The 15416-nt window shown below is 57.2% G+C and overlaps 1 protein-coding gene across 12 annotated transcripts in view; it reads right to left on the bottom strand.

Annotated features, from left to right (window-relative positions):
• Positions 1–1485, bottom strand: part of KLC1 (kinesin light chain 1) — a 65953-nt gene extending 64468 nt beyond the window's left edge. For 7 of the 12 annotated variants that reach the window (XM_042990681.1, XM_042990684.1, XM_042990687.1 and 4 more), the window contains exon 1: positions 1212–1484. The gene's annotated coding sequence lies outside the window, so the exon portion shown is untranslated. Of the gene's footprint in view, positions 1–1211 lie in introns of all 12 variants that reach the window. The other 5 variants (XR_006219134.1, XM_042990680.1, XM_042990679.1 and 2 more) reach the window with 1 other exon arrangement.
• Positions 1486–15416: the final 13931 nt, after the last annotated feature.

Raw genomic sequence — 15416 nt, 5'->3', positions numbered from 1 at the left:
ACATATTTAAGAAACAGAACAACGAATCAAATTTCGCACCCCCAAGAAGGCTTGCTGCCAATCCCTGAAAGAAGTGAATTCAGTAATAAGACCAAGAGACTTAAGAAGGTTTCCCAAATTCCTAATGGGTTTTTCACTGAACTATTACAACGTATTCTGAGCTAATCATTCGGACCAATGGCTTAGTCATGCTGTGCCCAAAAAAAAAAAAAAAAAAAAAAAAAAAGGCCTTAGAATTTAATGCAAAGACTCAAAGAACTGCCCTTTTACATACCAGTTTAAATAGCGTATTTCAAATGGTCTCTTCTCACACTTTTTAAAAACATTTTTGCAAGTACTCCTTATTAAACGTGTAACATGTAAAATCTTAGTGTGTTTTTGAATGACAAAACAACAAGGAGCAACAATTCGATCACAAAATCACCTGGAGCTACAAACGTCACGTTATAAAACCATCCAACCCACCAGGCACCAATTTTACTTCCTTCGTGTTTCATTTTAGCTTCTGTTCTGTTGTTGTTTAAGGAAAGAGGCGCACCATACTTGACAACAGCGTAAGTATTCCAAGACCAGGGCCGCTGCAAGTTTCGCACAAGAGCAACGCCAGCCCAGGTGAACACGGTGCAAGAAACAGACCCTGCACGCTTCCGACCCGCCCGGCAGCCCTTCGCCGGTGAGCATGACAGGCGCGTCCGCCCAGGGCGGTGCCGCCGGAGAGGGCGGGGGCCGGAAGGAAGAGGGAGGATTCGGACAAAGCCAGCCGGGCCGGCCGCCCCTCCCCGCGCGCCGCGTTCCCGGGGGCGGCCCTATCCCCCTGTCGCGCGGCTCCGGGGGTCCGCAGCTGTTCCCCGGGGCCGCCGCCGCCCCCGCCCGCAGCCCGGGCCGGGGAGGCGCACAGGGGGACGTACACGGGGAGGGGCCGGGACCTGCACTGGAGACCGAGACGGGGAAGGGGCTGTGGCCGGGGATGAAGTCTCGGCGGGGGCGGGCACGGGACGTGGATGAAGACCCAGGGCCGCGGCGCCGAGAAGGGACCGGGCACGGACGACAAGTGGACGGGGATGAGAAGCCGGGCGGGGCTGGGCCCGGGAAGAGGAGCCGAAGGGGATGTGGGTGAGGGCGTGGGACCGAGGACCGCGGTCCCGGGAGGGGACACGGGTGAGGAGGGGGGTGCGGCCGGGCTGCGGACCTGAAGGGGACCGCGGACTCACCGTGCTGCTCCCGCGGGGCCGCGCGCTCGCGCTGTCAGCACCGGGAGGTCGCGGGGCGCGTGCGCGGAGCAGGAATGCGCGGGGCCCTCCGCCTCGGCTGCCTCAGGAGCGGCGCCGCGGTCACGAGCGAGGGGCGCTGGCGCGGCCGCCCCGCAGCATCCTCGGCCGCCCGCGAGCGCTGTCCCCCGCGGCTCCTCCCCGTAGCCGCCGCCCTGCGCCCGCCGGCTCCAGCTCTGCTCCGGCTCCGCCGCTCCCGCCGCCGAAAATGGCGTCTCGGCGTCCCTCCCCCGACTCGGCGCTCCCGCCCCACAATGCTGCGCGCCGCCCGTGACGTCACTCGCCCGCTGCCGGGGGGCGGGGCGGGGCGAGGCGGGGCGAGGCGCTGCCTGGGAAACTGAGGCCCGCGCGCGGCCGGGGTCCCGGCCCACGCGCTAGAGGAGGGCGCTGGGGCGCTGCGCCACCGCCCGACACCACTGCGCGCCCGACGGCTGCCCCAGCCTGCGCCCCGGCCCTGCCCTCCTGCTCTCCCGTATCCGGAATGATGTTCACTGTGTGCCATGCCCCTTATTCACGCGTTTTATGTGCGCGTTTCAATCGCTCTGGAACCCACAAGGAGGGGGCCAAAGGAAGGGGTCCCCAGCTCCTCCAAAGGATCCTGAGGAGCTAGGCTAAGCCACGAGGCCTCTCTTTCTTCTCCAGGGAAATCTAGTCTTTGGTCAACGTGCTGACCCTCCCCATCTTATTGTTCCTTCGCCCTAGTGTCGTCGGATCCTCAAGAATTAGAGCTCGAGCGGAGTTTCCAGGCGCTCCCCTCAGCCACAAAGGCCTCGCACAAATTGCACCTCTAGTGCCTGGCGAGGGCAGACGTGCCACCTCCTGCTGCTGCACCCCTCCCCCACCCCCCAACAGCAGCCTTCACCAGCCCACACCCCTGGCCGCAGTGCCACGACCTCCAGCCCCCGCCTGAAGGGCAGTACTTCCAGGTCAGAGAGCGCTCCTGGGCCTCATACTGCTGCATCGCCAGCTATGCAGGCCTGACTCAGCAGTCGGGCCCGGAGGACGCATGCTGATTCAGTGGGCAAGGCTCAGCTTTCTTTGCCTGCCACCAGCTTGGGAGAACTACCGCCCCCCCCCCCCCCCCACCACCACCACCAGATGCCTGCGGCTGTCCCAAGTGCGGGGGCCCTGTGGCAGTATTAACCAGGAGGTGTTCCTACACAACACACTTGCTTTTGAACTGCTGTGCTCTAAAGATGTATCAGCCCAGCACCAGCAGCCCTTTTAACCCTGGAATTACACAGTCACTAGGGAAGTTAAGTGCTCCCAGGTTCTCACAGGGAGGTCCAATTACTTCAGTATCATATAAATGCAAAGATCAGCTTAAAAGGGGCGAGGGAGAGGCAGTGCGTCAAACCTTTCCACACTCCCTGAGTGATTTGGCCACACTGCTGTAACCAAAGTGCTCTCGAGAAAAGAGAAACAGAAGAGAGAAACAAACAGGCTGAGCGAAGCTCCTTTCTCTGTAAATCTGGGCTTAGTGATTGTTCGCTCCACTCACCCAGAAATCTGAGATGCTTAATGTCCTCTTCTAATGAGTGGCCAAGATCCTACCTCCTTAATATTGCTTTCGTCCCTCCCCTCTCCGTCCCCACTCCTGCCACTCTGTTGAGGCTTTATCATCACGCTCTTTTATCCTTTGGACAATTATCTGTTGAGCTGTGGTGATCCCACTGTAAGAGCCAAGGTGCGCTGGTAAACAGAATAGATAAGATACTTGCTCTTGCTCATACAGTGCTATGCGGAGAAAAATAAGGTAATGACAAGGTGGTGGAGTGAACTCTCACACAGGCAAGTGAGCTGAGACCTAACTGACAGGAAGAAGCCAACTGAGCAAAAGGCAAAGGTCCTGAGGCAGGAATGAGTCCGGAGTGTTGGGGAAAGAGAGAAAAGGCCAATTCATCCACCACGCCCACAGATCCCTGAATCTGATCCTGCCGCTTCCTTCCTGGAAAGGCTTCAATGCACCCATTGCTCAGGGCGAGCAGCTGGAGCACAGGCATTTGGGGCCATCCTCGCTCAGAGCCTCACACTGAGACTTGTAATCCCCCACCCTCACTGAGCAGCCCTGGCCATTCTCAGCAGCTTTCAAATCCTTGCTTTAAAAAAAAAAAAAAAAAAAAAAAAAAAAAAGTTTGTTTGTTTATTTATTTATTGAAGCACGCGCGCGAGAGAGAACAAGCTGAGGAGGGTCAGAGAATCCAAAGGGGGCTTAGTGCTGACAGCAGAGAGCTAAATTCAGGGCTCAAACTCATGAACAGTGAGATCATGGCCTGAGCAGAAGTCGGACGCTTAACCCACTGAGCCACCCAGGCAGCCCCCTCTCAGTTGCTTTCGAGCCTCTGATCCTCACAGCAGCTCCAAGAGAGGCACTGCTCTCCCCTTTTACTGCAGCTAAGGCCCTGCAGGCTCCCTGGCTTGCTTACTGATTCCCAGACAAGGATTAACTCAGCTTTAGGAATCAGAAGGGAGCAGCTCCGCCCTTCCTATGTGGGCACTAGCAGAGGTGAGGAGAGCCCTTGTGGTGGAAAAGCCTCAGCAAGGCTACCCAGGGGCACCACACATCCATGATCTGTCCTTAACCACAAACCTAGAGGACCAGGGCCCTGGGAAGCACACACCTATCTGCACAAGGCTTGCTGGCCTCCAGCATCCCTGTGGCCACCAGCTTGCTGGGCTAGCCAGGGTCCCAGGACATTAGCCAGGGTCCTGGAGGGTGAGGCTGTGTTCAATGGGGGCAGCGGGGGGACCTTTGGAGCAGGCTGTCTCCCTGCTCCCTTAAGTGCTCTTCCATCCCGAACACAGGCAGCCTGTGTGGGTGAGCCACCTCCTCCTCCTCCTCCTCTTTGCCTGTCTGTCTCCTGCTTTCCCCAAAGTAGATGCCTTGTGCTCTGCCTTCCTCTATTTCCGCCTCCTTCCCCACCTTCTCTCACCATCCGCTTCCCTGTTCTGAAACCTCAGAGATCAACAGGCAGCCTGGAGATCTATCTAAACAAAGGCTGGGGCTCGTGTAAAGACTTGGAGGCAACCTACAGGACCCAGATGAAGCCAAGACTGAAGTCCCTTGGTCAAGGAAAAGAGAATGTGAGAATGGGGTGCCTGGGTGGCTCAGTCTGTTAAGCATCATGATCAGGTCATGATCTCACGATTTTCTACATCGAGCCCCGCATCTGGTTCTGTGCTGGAAGCACAAAGCCTGCTTGGGATTCTCTCTCTCCCTCTCTCTCTGCCCCTCCTTTGTATGTGCTCTGTCTCTCTCTCTCTCAAAATAAATAAATAGGGGCGCCTGGGTGGCGCAGTCGGTTAAGCGTCCGACTTCAGCCGGGTCACGATCTCGCGGTCCGTGAGTTCAAGCCCCGCGTCAGGCTCTGGGCTGATGGCTCGGAGCCTGGAGCCTGTTTCCGATTCTGTGTCTCCCTCTCTCTCTGACCCTCCCCCGTTCATGCTCTGTCTCTCTCTGTCCCAAAAATAATAAAAAAAAAAAAATTAAAAAATTAAAAAAAAAAAAATAAATAAATAAATAAACATTTTTTTAAAAAAGCAAAAAAAGTAAGAGCGAAAACATCCAATGCCAACCTCCTGCAGATGGCCAGCACCTGGGAGTCAGAGGGAAATCAGGAACATACAGTCTCTGGCTCGCTTCATTCCTGATACTTATTGAGAACTACTGGTGTCAGGTGTGAGGCTGGGTGGTGGGAGAACAGACACCCCTACACTGGCAGACAGCCTGTGGAGCTGAGACAGAAGGCCCAGGTCAGGTTTCGAGCGGGGAAGCCCTATGTCCCTCAAGGGTCAGGGGCTTCCTGGACGAGGGGCATTCATGTGGCAGGTGGTAAGGATAAAGCAGATGAGTCCAAGTGGTGGAACTGTAGGGAGAAAAAACAGTGCCCAACAGAGAACGCGCACGCGCGCGCGCGCCCGCGCCCCCCCCCCCCCCCCCCCCCCCCCCCCCCCCCCCACACACAGAGTGATTTGTCTCCATTGGAGAATGGAGAGGGCTCCCATCTTTTTTCAAAAGCATTCATCTTTTCACTATAACTGTCTGTGGATGTCTCCGTCCAGGAGCTGCCCTTTGCGGTAGATTTCCCAAGGGGTGTGCAGTCCCGGGGCCAGCCCCAGTCCGTTAGTGTCTAAAGAGGAGAGGGAGGGAAGGGGCGGAAGGGAGGGAAGAGGAACCGGAAGCCTGCCTTTGGCGGCGTAGCGGCGCTGAGAAACGATCCTGGGTCGTGGGTCCTCAGGTCAGGAGGGGGCGACCTGTCCGGGTCGTCCTGGCCAAAGACAGGCCCACGCACCCTCGGAGGGACAGGCAGGGAGGAGGGTAAGCACAGGCCGTGTGGTCTGTACCGCCCCCTTCGCGCCAGCCCCGCTGTGCTTCCTCCGCAACACCCCACGCAATCCCGCGGCCGCGCCTCCGCCCCACCCCAGCCTGGGCACCGCCCCCCGACCTGGGCGCCTCCCCCACACCCCCTTCAGCCTGGGCGCCCCTCCTCAAGCCCCCTCCAGTGTGGGCGCCACCGCCTTGCCCCTCCAGCCTGGGCACTGCTCCCCCCACACCCCTGACCTGGGCGCTTCCGCCACGCCCCCTTCAGCCTGGGCGCCACCCCCCACATCCCTTCAGTTTGGACGACACTGCCTTCCCCTCCCACCTGGGCACCGCCCCCCACGCCCCCTCCAGCCTGGGCACCGCCCCCCCCGCCCCCAACCAGCCTAGGCACCGCCCCCCACGTCACCTCCAGCTACCATCCCGTCTTAGAGAGGCTTCGGGACGGCGGCCTGGCATCTGGACCGGAACCCAGGGCCGGGGTCTACTGGTGCTCGGCGGCCTTGCTCTCCGCCCAGGCCACGCCCCCCATGGTCTGCGGCTTCGGTTCTGAGAACCACCTTTATCAGATTTGCAGGGTGTTTTTTTCCTTGAGGAGCTCGAGCTGCTGACCTTAAGCTGCAGGGACCGCCCCTCAATCCGAGGAACACCGCGGCACTTTGGGCGGACAGAGCAGGATGGAGAGTGGGCAGCTCCATCAGCCTCTCTCTCTCTCTCTCTCTCTCTCTCTCTCTCTCTCTCACACACACACACACACACACACACACACAATGCCGGGAAAGTTGGGCCTGGGTCCTGTTCGGCGAAGCCAGACTGCCGCCTGACCCAGGCCCCCAGCATTCCTGACAAGCCCCTACCCATCTGCGCGCTGGGCCAGCCTGTTTCCCGAGTAGAGCTGAAGTGAGGCTGCCCAGTTCCCGGCCTCAGCCTCCAGAAAGCCGGGATGATTTCGCTTCTGTGCTTTGGGGACCCCTACACTGCCCCCGCGAGAAGACCAGCTGCCCCGCAGAAAGGCCCAGCCACCCCAGTGCCCTGAGCCTGCGTCCAGCCAGCCAGCCAGCCAGCCGTCCCGCCGGGCCAGAAGGGAAACTATCCTGGATGGTCCAGCCCCTCCCACAGCCACGTGTGGGGCCCAGGATGTCTCCACGTGCAGACATGATGCTCAAACACAGGCAGGAAGGGCAACTGAGTCTCTGCTGGAGAAAGCACCGCGGCCGTGTGTGGGTGCATACACACCACTCACTATTGAGCCCAAACGTGCCTCTGAGCCGGAGCCCTAACATTCCCAGGCCCAGGAGACTATCCGACTACACACCCTCTCCATGAACTGCCAGACGTAGGAGATAAAGTGCTGGACCTCCCACAATATGTGGCCTGGAAGCCTGACCTGTTTTATGTGGCTGTCTACAAAGGGCAATGCCAGAAACCGGAAGAGGGGAGGGCAGCTGTTACTGAAACACTTGCAATGTAGTTTGATGGATAGGAAGATAGAAATAAGCACTGGTGGGGGTGGGCGGGGTTGCAACTGGCTGGCTTGGCGGGCGGAGCACACGACCCTTGATCTCAGGCCCCACAGTTGGGTATTGAGATTGCTTAAAAATAAAATATTGGGGCGGCTGGCTGTCTCAGTCGGTTAAGTGTCCAGCTCTTGATTTGGGCTCAGGTCATGATCTCGAGGTTCGTGGGATCAAGCCCTGTGACAGGCTCTGCACTGATAGCACAGAACCTGCCTGGGATTCTCCATCCCCTCCCCCCCAAAATAAGTACACTTAAAAAAAACACAAAATCTTAGAAAGAGAGAAGAAGAAAAGAAAAAAAAGAAAGGAAAGGAAAGGAAAAGAGAAGAGAAGAAAAAGAAAAGAAAAAAGAAAAGAAAGCACTGGGGACCTGGAATTAGGCACATGTCATGGACAAATTCTCCCTGGGAATCTGCCCATCTTATTATGAAAATACTCAAACATGCAGGAAAAAATGTATGGTGAAGACCACATACCCACCACCTGGATTGTACAATTAACATTTTGCTCTATTTATCTCCCGTCTCTCCATTTAACCAAACCTCTCTCTCCAGCCCCCTAGACACTGGCATGCGTATCATTAATGGTGTTCGATATTTGTGTTTTCAGGGGGAATTTACACAATGTGAAATGCACACGTCTGAAGGACACCATCTAGGCACTCCAATCAATGTTTATATGTGTAATGGAACCTCTATCAAGAAATGGAATGTTGACCCCACAAAATTCCCTCGTGCCCCTTCTCAGTCCCCCAAGCACTGTTCTGTTGCTTTGTTTCGTTTACTATAGTTTACTTTGGCTCTAGTGTGTTATATAAATAGAATCATACAGTATCTGCCTTTCGTGTCTGGCACCTTTCACCCAACTGGCAGTTTTTACACTCACCCAGGTTGATTGCCGCTCCCCTGTGGATGAGACCTTGGGCTGCCTCCACTCTGGTTGATAGGAATAAAGCTGACCTGAGCTCTCTTGCATGTCTCTGGGAAACGCAGACTTTTCTTTTCTCCGGTGAATACCCAGGAATGGAACTGCTAGGCTATAGGGTAGGTGTATGTTTAGCTTCATCAGAACCTTGTAGACCTTTTTCCTAAGCAGTTGACCACTTTCTGCCCCAGCGGCAATGGAGAAGCACTCACGCATGGCAATTGCTGTACAGACATCCTTGAGACGGTCTGCCGCGAGGGACGGTCAATGCCTCCGCTCACTAGGCTCCCAAGCCAGCAAGAGTGGGAGAGGCGTGGAGAGGCGACGCTCAGCCACACCCACACCCGTAGGGGCACCACACCTGGATTACAGAGGGGCCTTGGGAGGCGGCAAGGGACATAGTTCCTCAGTGGCAGCCCGGCCCCCAAGGCGCAAATTTCCTTCATAAGACATCCTGTAAACCAAGGATTCTGCTGTTAAAAAAATGATTTAAAATGTTGGCCTATGTGCTCCAAATATGCAGCAAGAGATGTGGTGGAGACTGGGGAGGACGCACAGCCACCATCTTTGGAGAAAAGACAAATAACTGGCGAGTGGCCTTAGGAGGGGCCCTCCAGCAGGGACGGCTCAAATCTGACACTCCTGTGGCAGGTTCCACTTCCCAGAAGTGGTCACGCCAGCCAGTATCTCCCATACCACACATTCTCCTTACAGTGAGAATGTGACACTCCTCCCGTGAAGAGCTGCAGTCTCTGTCCCCTTCCTTTGAATCTGGGTAAGCCTGTGACACAGTGGAAGTGACACTATGTGACTTCAGAAGACAGGCCTTAAAAGGTGATATTGCCTCCCCCTGGTTCTCTTGGGAAGCTCACTGTTGGAACCCAGCTGCCATGCTGCTGGGGGAAGCCCAAGCAGCCACATGGGGAGGCCACACAGAGAGCACTTGTGCAGATGTCCCAGCTGACAGCCAGTGTCACTGTCACACGCGTGAGTGAAAATGTCTCCTGTGAGATAAGCCATCCTTGATGTGCCCAATCCAAACCCCTGACCACACAGTCTATGTGCCTGACAGAATGGTTGAGATCTGCTGTGAAGTTTTGGGGTCGTTTGTTACACGGCACCAGTAACCGGCACATCTTGGGACGTTTTCTCGGGTCCCCAAGCACGATCCGTTCCTCTGAGCACTCATGGGCCTTCATGAGCTGGCACCCGGGGGTGGAGGGGCATAGGTTAGGAATGCACCCTCCGCACCATTGCCAAAAGCAAGCAGCACCCGCCCCCCAGCTGCTGAGGTGAGGCTGATATTTGTGGCTCCCAGTGTGATACACAGCACGGTGGCAGGCACAGACAGTGTGAAAGGAAGGAGTGGGGAAAGAGGGCGGAACTGAATTGGGTCCCACGAGGAGCCGCACTCAGCTGGAATCGGGAGACTGGGCCCCAGCCCCAGGCTCCTCCTCGGTGTAATCGCAGCCTTTTCCCCATAAAGTGGGGGTCATCAGCCTGTCCATCTGGCTCCCAGGAACATCATGAGGGGATGGCGGATGGGAGCCGGTCCTGTGTTCCACCCCAATCCCTGGGGGGCAGCTGTGCCAATGGCCAAAACTTGGGGGTGCCTTCTTCACGGACTGTGTCGTGTCCCCTCCCCTCCCTGCACCTATCTGCCTCCTCCAGGCAGCCCCCCAGTACTAGCCCAGGGACCCACATTATGTTAGCCACCCCCTTTCCACCTCGATGGCTGTGATTCCAGAAGGGGGTGTACTTGCTCAAGGACACAGATACGGGGCTCCTCGGACAGGCAGATGGAGAGCTCCTTCCAGCTTTTGGATAAAAATAGCCACGCAGGTGCCAAGTCTGCCCAGAATCAGCACAGGCTGCTCCTGTTTGGAGACAGTCCCCTCTAAGAGCAGGACACTGTTTGGGGACTTTAACCCCCGGATGCCTGACAGCAGCTGCCCACAGGCTCCGAGGTGCTCCCGCTACCGAACGTAGCCTCCTGCCTGCTCTCCATGGTCCTCAGCCTCATCCAGCAGGACCGGGCTCGCCTCACAGCGGCTGAGCGCTCTGGGGCACAGACCCCACCTGAATCCCCCTGGAAGTTCCTGCTGCCCCTCCCCAGGACCTAGTTCAGGCTCTTAATAAATGGAGCCAAGCTGAATGAATAAATGAGCGAACAAGCAAACGAATGAACGAGGAAACATCCAACACCCCAGATGCCGGCTTTCACACATCCCAGGTAGAAATCCTGGTCTTCATTTGCCTCACCCCTCCCCAGTGCCACCTGTGGGTGGCCTTGAACTTCTGGATGCTGCCATGGGGGTGGGGGGGCTCCGCGTCTTGCGGCTTTCTTACCTCTGCCTCTAGTTGGCATAGGATCGAGTCTCAGCCCGGCTCCCCTTGTAGGAGAAGTTGCTGCAGTGGTCCAGACATCACATCTTTGCACCTCACCACCCGGGAGGAGAGAGACCCTCACCTCCCGCCCGTCAATAAATGCCCCAGGTGACAAGCCCACCGGACCCCCGCCTGCCCAGAACACCTTGCACGGCTTGGCTTACCTGACGGGGGGTTCCCCGGGGAAAGTGCTGCTGGAGGATCGGGGATGGGGGTGGGGGCCGGGGGCCGGGGGCAGCCAGTCCTTCGTACAGGCGGCTCTGGCTCTCTGAGCTCACACCCCCGGGGGCTGGTGCAGGGGGGCCCCTCCAAGCTCAGACTGTCCACACCAACACCGGTCTGGCTCACCCAGTCAGGCTGGTAAGCCTCCCTGGGGCTCGTGTCCACCACCCTCTGAGCCGGCTTCCTTCTCTCCGCTCCCCAGCTCCCGGCTGCCCTTCACACCTGTCTACATAGGAAGTGCGATTATGAACATTGTTTGCACTGGTTTCTTCTCTTAGTAGATGTCCTGGTCCCCATATGATCTGCTGCATTCACAGTCACGTTTGGGAGAACAGGCTCACCTATTCCCACCAGAATTGCCTCTGCGTTGGCCCAGCCTGGGCCACACGACTCCAGAAATGCTCAGGAGAAAGGAGATCTCGGGACTGGAAGCCAGCCAAAGACGGGCTTTAGAGGGCCACCTTAGGAGCAGTAGAGTCCCAGCCCGCCCAGACAGCCACTGCACCCGTCTCCGTGCGGAGGCAAAGGCCAGGCCTGAAGGGACCCAGGCTGCCCACCCCAGGAAAGGCTCCCAGGCCTGCGTGCGTTCAGTGCCCTGGGATGAAGTCTGCCAGGCTCTGCTCAGCTCTGCGGAGAAGGGAGGACGAGGCAGACGCTGAGTAAGGAAATGCACAGATGCATCTATCATCACAATGGGAGAAAGAGGGAGACGTCCCAGCCTTCAGAGCGTCTGGGGTGAGCCTGTCTTGGCCGTGCTGGGTGTGTCCGTCTGAGCTGTGTCTGGGCCCCAATCCACACCCCGCATCCGTGATCCCTGTCTGCACAGAAACTCAGTACTAAGCTTGTCCCCCGGGTCCACACCCACGTTCCGTGAGCGCCTGCCAGGGCAGGGAGGGCCATCCCACTTTACACATGGAGAAACCGAGGCTGAGAGAGGGGAGACTGGAGGCAAGTCTGACTCACATCCAGTCGCTGCACCAAAGTCAAGTGCCCACTTTGATGCTTCAGTAAGACAAAAGCTCGTACCCGGGTTCTCGGCTCCAGAGATGCCACTCGGGAGGAGACTTTCAGCAGGGCCTCTGGAAATTTTTATTTATTGATTCATTCGAGAAGCTGCTGATCCATCAAACACAAATCTCATTCCCCTCTCCCAGGACTGCACATCCACTCAACCTCATTCCAAAATGCTCCATTCCTCCTGCCGCTGTCATTAGCGCTAAGTCTGGAGGCTGCCACAGTATGTTCGCTGGGGCTGCTGTGACCACAAACGAGGTGGGGGCAGGGGGTACCAAACAACAGAAGTAGATTCTCTTTCAGTTCTGGAGGCCAGAAGTCAGACGCCGAGGTGTGGGCAGGGCTGGTTCCCCCTGGGGCTCCGAGGGAGGGGTGTGCAGGCCCCTGGCCAGACCCCAATAGTGGCTCGAGCCCCTGGGCTTGAAGACGCACCGGCCCGGCCTCTCTCATGGTCACATGGCCTTCCCTTTTGTGTGCCTGTGTCACAAATCTCCTTCTCCTTTCTTGGATGTAGGGTCCTCTCCTAAACCCACGGTGATCTCACCCTGATAACCTTAATTACATCTGCAAAGTCCCTGTTTCCAAACAGGGGCACAGTCCTGGGTACAAGGGGTTAGGACAGGGACACATCTTCTGGGAGCACTCACTATGGTCAGCCCGTCTCCCGGAGGCAGACTGCTGATGCCCCATTTTACAGATGAGGCAAAGGAAGTGCGGAAGGGTTAAACACCGTTCTGTTCTCAGTGTGGATGCATCCTGGAGCCTGTGAGAGGGGAGGGGGAAGGAGGCGGACTGTCCTCGCCTCGTCCTGGCAGGTGCTGTTTTGGGGGTAGACAACACGAGCCAGATGCATCACCTGCTCCCGGAAGGTGAGCCCAGGGCCATGTTTCTCGTGCTGGTGAGGCCCGTGGAGTCGTCAGACTCGTAAGAGAAACAGGGAGCAGAATGGTGGGTGCCAGGGCCTGGGGTGGGGGACTTGCTCAGAAAATGTTCACTGACCCGACCTCCTGAACAAGCAAATGAGCTCACCCGCCAAGGCCCAGCTGGAACGTCACTCCTCTGTGAGGCCGAGCCCATCCCAGCAGTACAGCCTGGTCTCCGTGATGGCTCTCTGCACTGGTCACACTCACCCAGCCCTCCCTTGGACCACGGCGACCTCTGTGGCCCATGATGGCTGCAGCAGCACCGGCCAGTGGGAAACCAACGCGAGCCGCGGTGCCATTTAAAATGGTCCAGTCGCCACAGTAAAGATAAGGTAAGGATAAGCAAGTGAACTTAACTTTAGTAATATATATACACATATTGTTGCTGTTTCTTCAGCAAGTTTTATTTATTTTTAAATGCTTATTTAAACTGCGCCTCGGTGGCTCAGTCAGTTGAGCGTCCAACTCTTGACTTTGGCTCAGGTCATGATCTCACGGTTCATGGGATTGAGCCCCACGTCGGGCTCGGCACTGACAGCGCGGAGCCTGCTTGGGATTCTTGCTCTCCCTTTCTGCCCCTCCGTCTCCTCCCCTCCAAATAAATGGATAAACATTTATTTAAATCTTTTATTTTAGAGAGAGCGACCGAGTGGGGGGGGGGGGGCAGAGGGAGAGAGAGAGAATCTTAAGCAAGCTCCATCCTCAGTGAAGAGCTTCAAGGGGGGCTGGATCCCATGACCCTGGGACCACGACCCGAGCCCAAATCAAGAGTCAGATGCTCAACCAACTGAGCCACCCCGGGGCCCCAGAAATTGTTTTTTTTTTTTAAAGTAAGATCCATGCCCAACGTGGGGCTCGATATCCAGGGTCATATGCTCCACCGACCGAGCCAGCTGGCACTGCAGCTGGGGGGGTGGGGGGGGGGCTGGCCAGAGGCCCTGTGCTCTGTGGAGACACCCCCCAGGGCCCCTCGAGGTATCCTAAGGGCGCCCCAAATCCCTGTGAGGGAAGCTCTGGGAGCCATGTCTGGCAGACCGCAGCACTCGCTTCCTGTTAGCGTTATTTGGTAAAAGGGCCGGGGCCCACAACCGCGCTCGCTCAGCACATCTACTGGCCCAGGTCCACCGTGCCAGGCGGTGAGACGAGGCAGGGGTGGGGGCGGGGAAGACGGAGATAAAGACAGACACAACTGCCCCTCCGGAGGCCGCGTCCTCCGGGCCGCGCCTCTCCAACGGATGGCGAGATTCTGGGGTTTTCAGCCAGACGCAGCAGGACCCTGTGCTGACGGGAGGTACCACTTTCTTTCTTGTTTCTTTTTTAAATGTTTATTTTGAGAGAGGGCACGAGTGGAGGAGGGGCAGAGGGAGAGGGAGAGAGAATCTCAAGCGGACTCTGCACTGTCAACGCAGAGTCCGATGCGGGGCTCGATCCCACGAACCGTGAGACCACAACCTGAGCCCAGATGAAGAGTCGACGCTGAACCCAATGAGCCACCCAGGCGCCCCATGAGGAGGTGCCACCCGCCGTCTGGAAGGACGGACTCCGGCCATGGAGCAGGAGCTGGGGCTGTAGGGGTGGCTCTGAGAGACGTCCCCGCCAGGGTGGACGTCCCCAGCAGCACAGCCAGGCCTGGGGAGGCGCTGAGGACGTGCCGGGGTGCTGGTTTCTCTCTAAAATAAAAACCTTGTCCGCCCACTGGTTCTTCTGGCAAATGGCCCACCTAACCTTCCACGAGCCAGTGCCACTGCCCATAGCTCTGGCTGTGCGTTCATCTCCACTCTGCACCAAACCGTGGGTCTGTTTTGATGGCAAACTCATCTCTGGGTGCGTGTGTGCAGGGGCTGGGGGAGCACGTATAACCCCAAATACCTGGACAGAAACCGCCCCTGGAAATCTGCCGACCTCATCCCTCCATCTCGTCCCCTCCTCCAGGGGCTCTTCCTGTACTTTTCCACCCTAGGACTGACTGAGGACAAAGTGGACGATCATCGCTGCGAATCAATAGCCAGTGGCTACAAATGCAGCTTGAAGCAGCCTGCACATTTTTGGAAGATTGATCAATTCGTTTTCAATGGCATGAAAGGAAAGAAATTACTTTCCTGGAAGACCAGTGGGGTGAGCAGGACGTTTGAGAAGGGGTGCTGTCCGGCAAGGAGGATGGCAGTCCCCACCATGGGCACAGGACACTGGGGTCACGAGACGGGTGGGTGGCCCAACAGGGCTCTCTCCTCCACTGCTCCTCTATTCCCAGTGCTTCGAGCGGGGCCTGGCACGCAGTAGGTCGAATCGATGTGGCAGGAACGACCCCGCTGTCCTCACAGAACCCCAGACGGAACGCCATCACGTGCCCTTTGCTGCGAGGGTGCAGCACACGTGAACTTTGAGGATTCCCAGTTCCAGGGGCACCTGGCGGGCTCAGTCAGTAGGGCATGCAACTCTTGATCTCAGGGTCATGAGTTCAAGCCCCACATAGGGCGCAGAGCTTTCTTAAAAAAAAAAAAAAAAAAAAAAGAATAAAAAGAATAAAAATAAACAAAGGAACAAATACCATATGATTTCATTCACATGCAGTCCCTGGTGTATTCCAATTCACAGAGACAGAAAGGAGAAGACTGGCTGCCAGGGGCTGGAAACGGGGATGAGAGTTAGTGTTTAATGGGGACAGAGCTTCCGGCTGGGGAGAGGAAAGAGTGTTGGAGACAGAAGGTGGTGATAGGAGCGCGACAGTGGGAATGTGCCTCATGCCGTGGGGCCGCACTGCTGAGGGGGCATCTCGTGGGACAGCAGCAGCCTGGCGGGCTCGGCTAGGCGGAGAGGGAAATTGGCTGTGACACAAACC

The sequence above is a fragment of the Panthera tigris genome, chromosome B3 (genome assembly GCF_018350195.1).
Source record: "Panthera tigris isolate Pti1 chromosome B3, P.tigris_Pti1_mat1.1, whole genome shotgun sequence".
Classification (NCBI taxonomy): Eukaryota; Metazoa; Chordata; class Mammalia; order Carnivora; family Felidae; genus Panthera; species Panthera tigris.
This window is presented reverse-complemented; position numbering and strand designations above follow the sequence as displayed.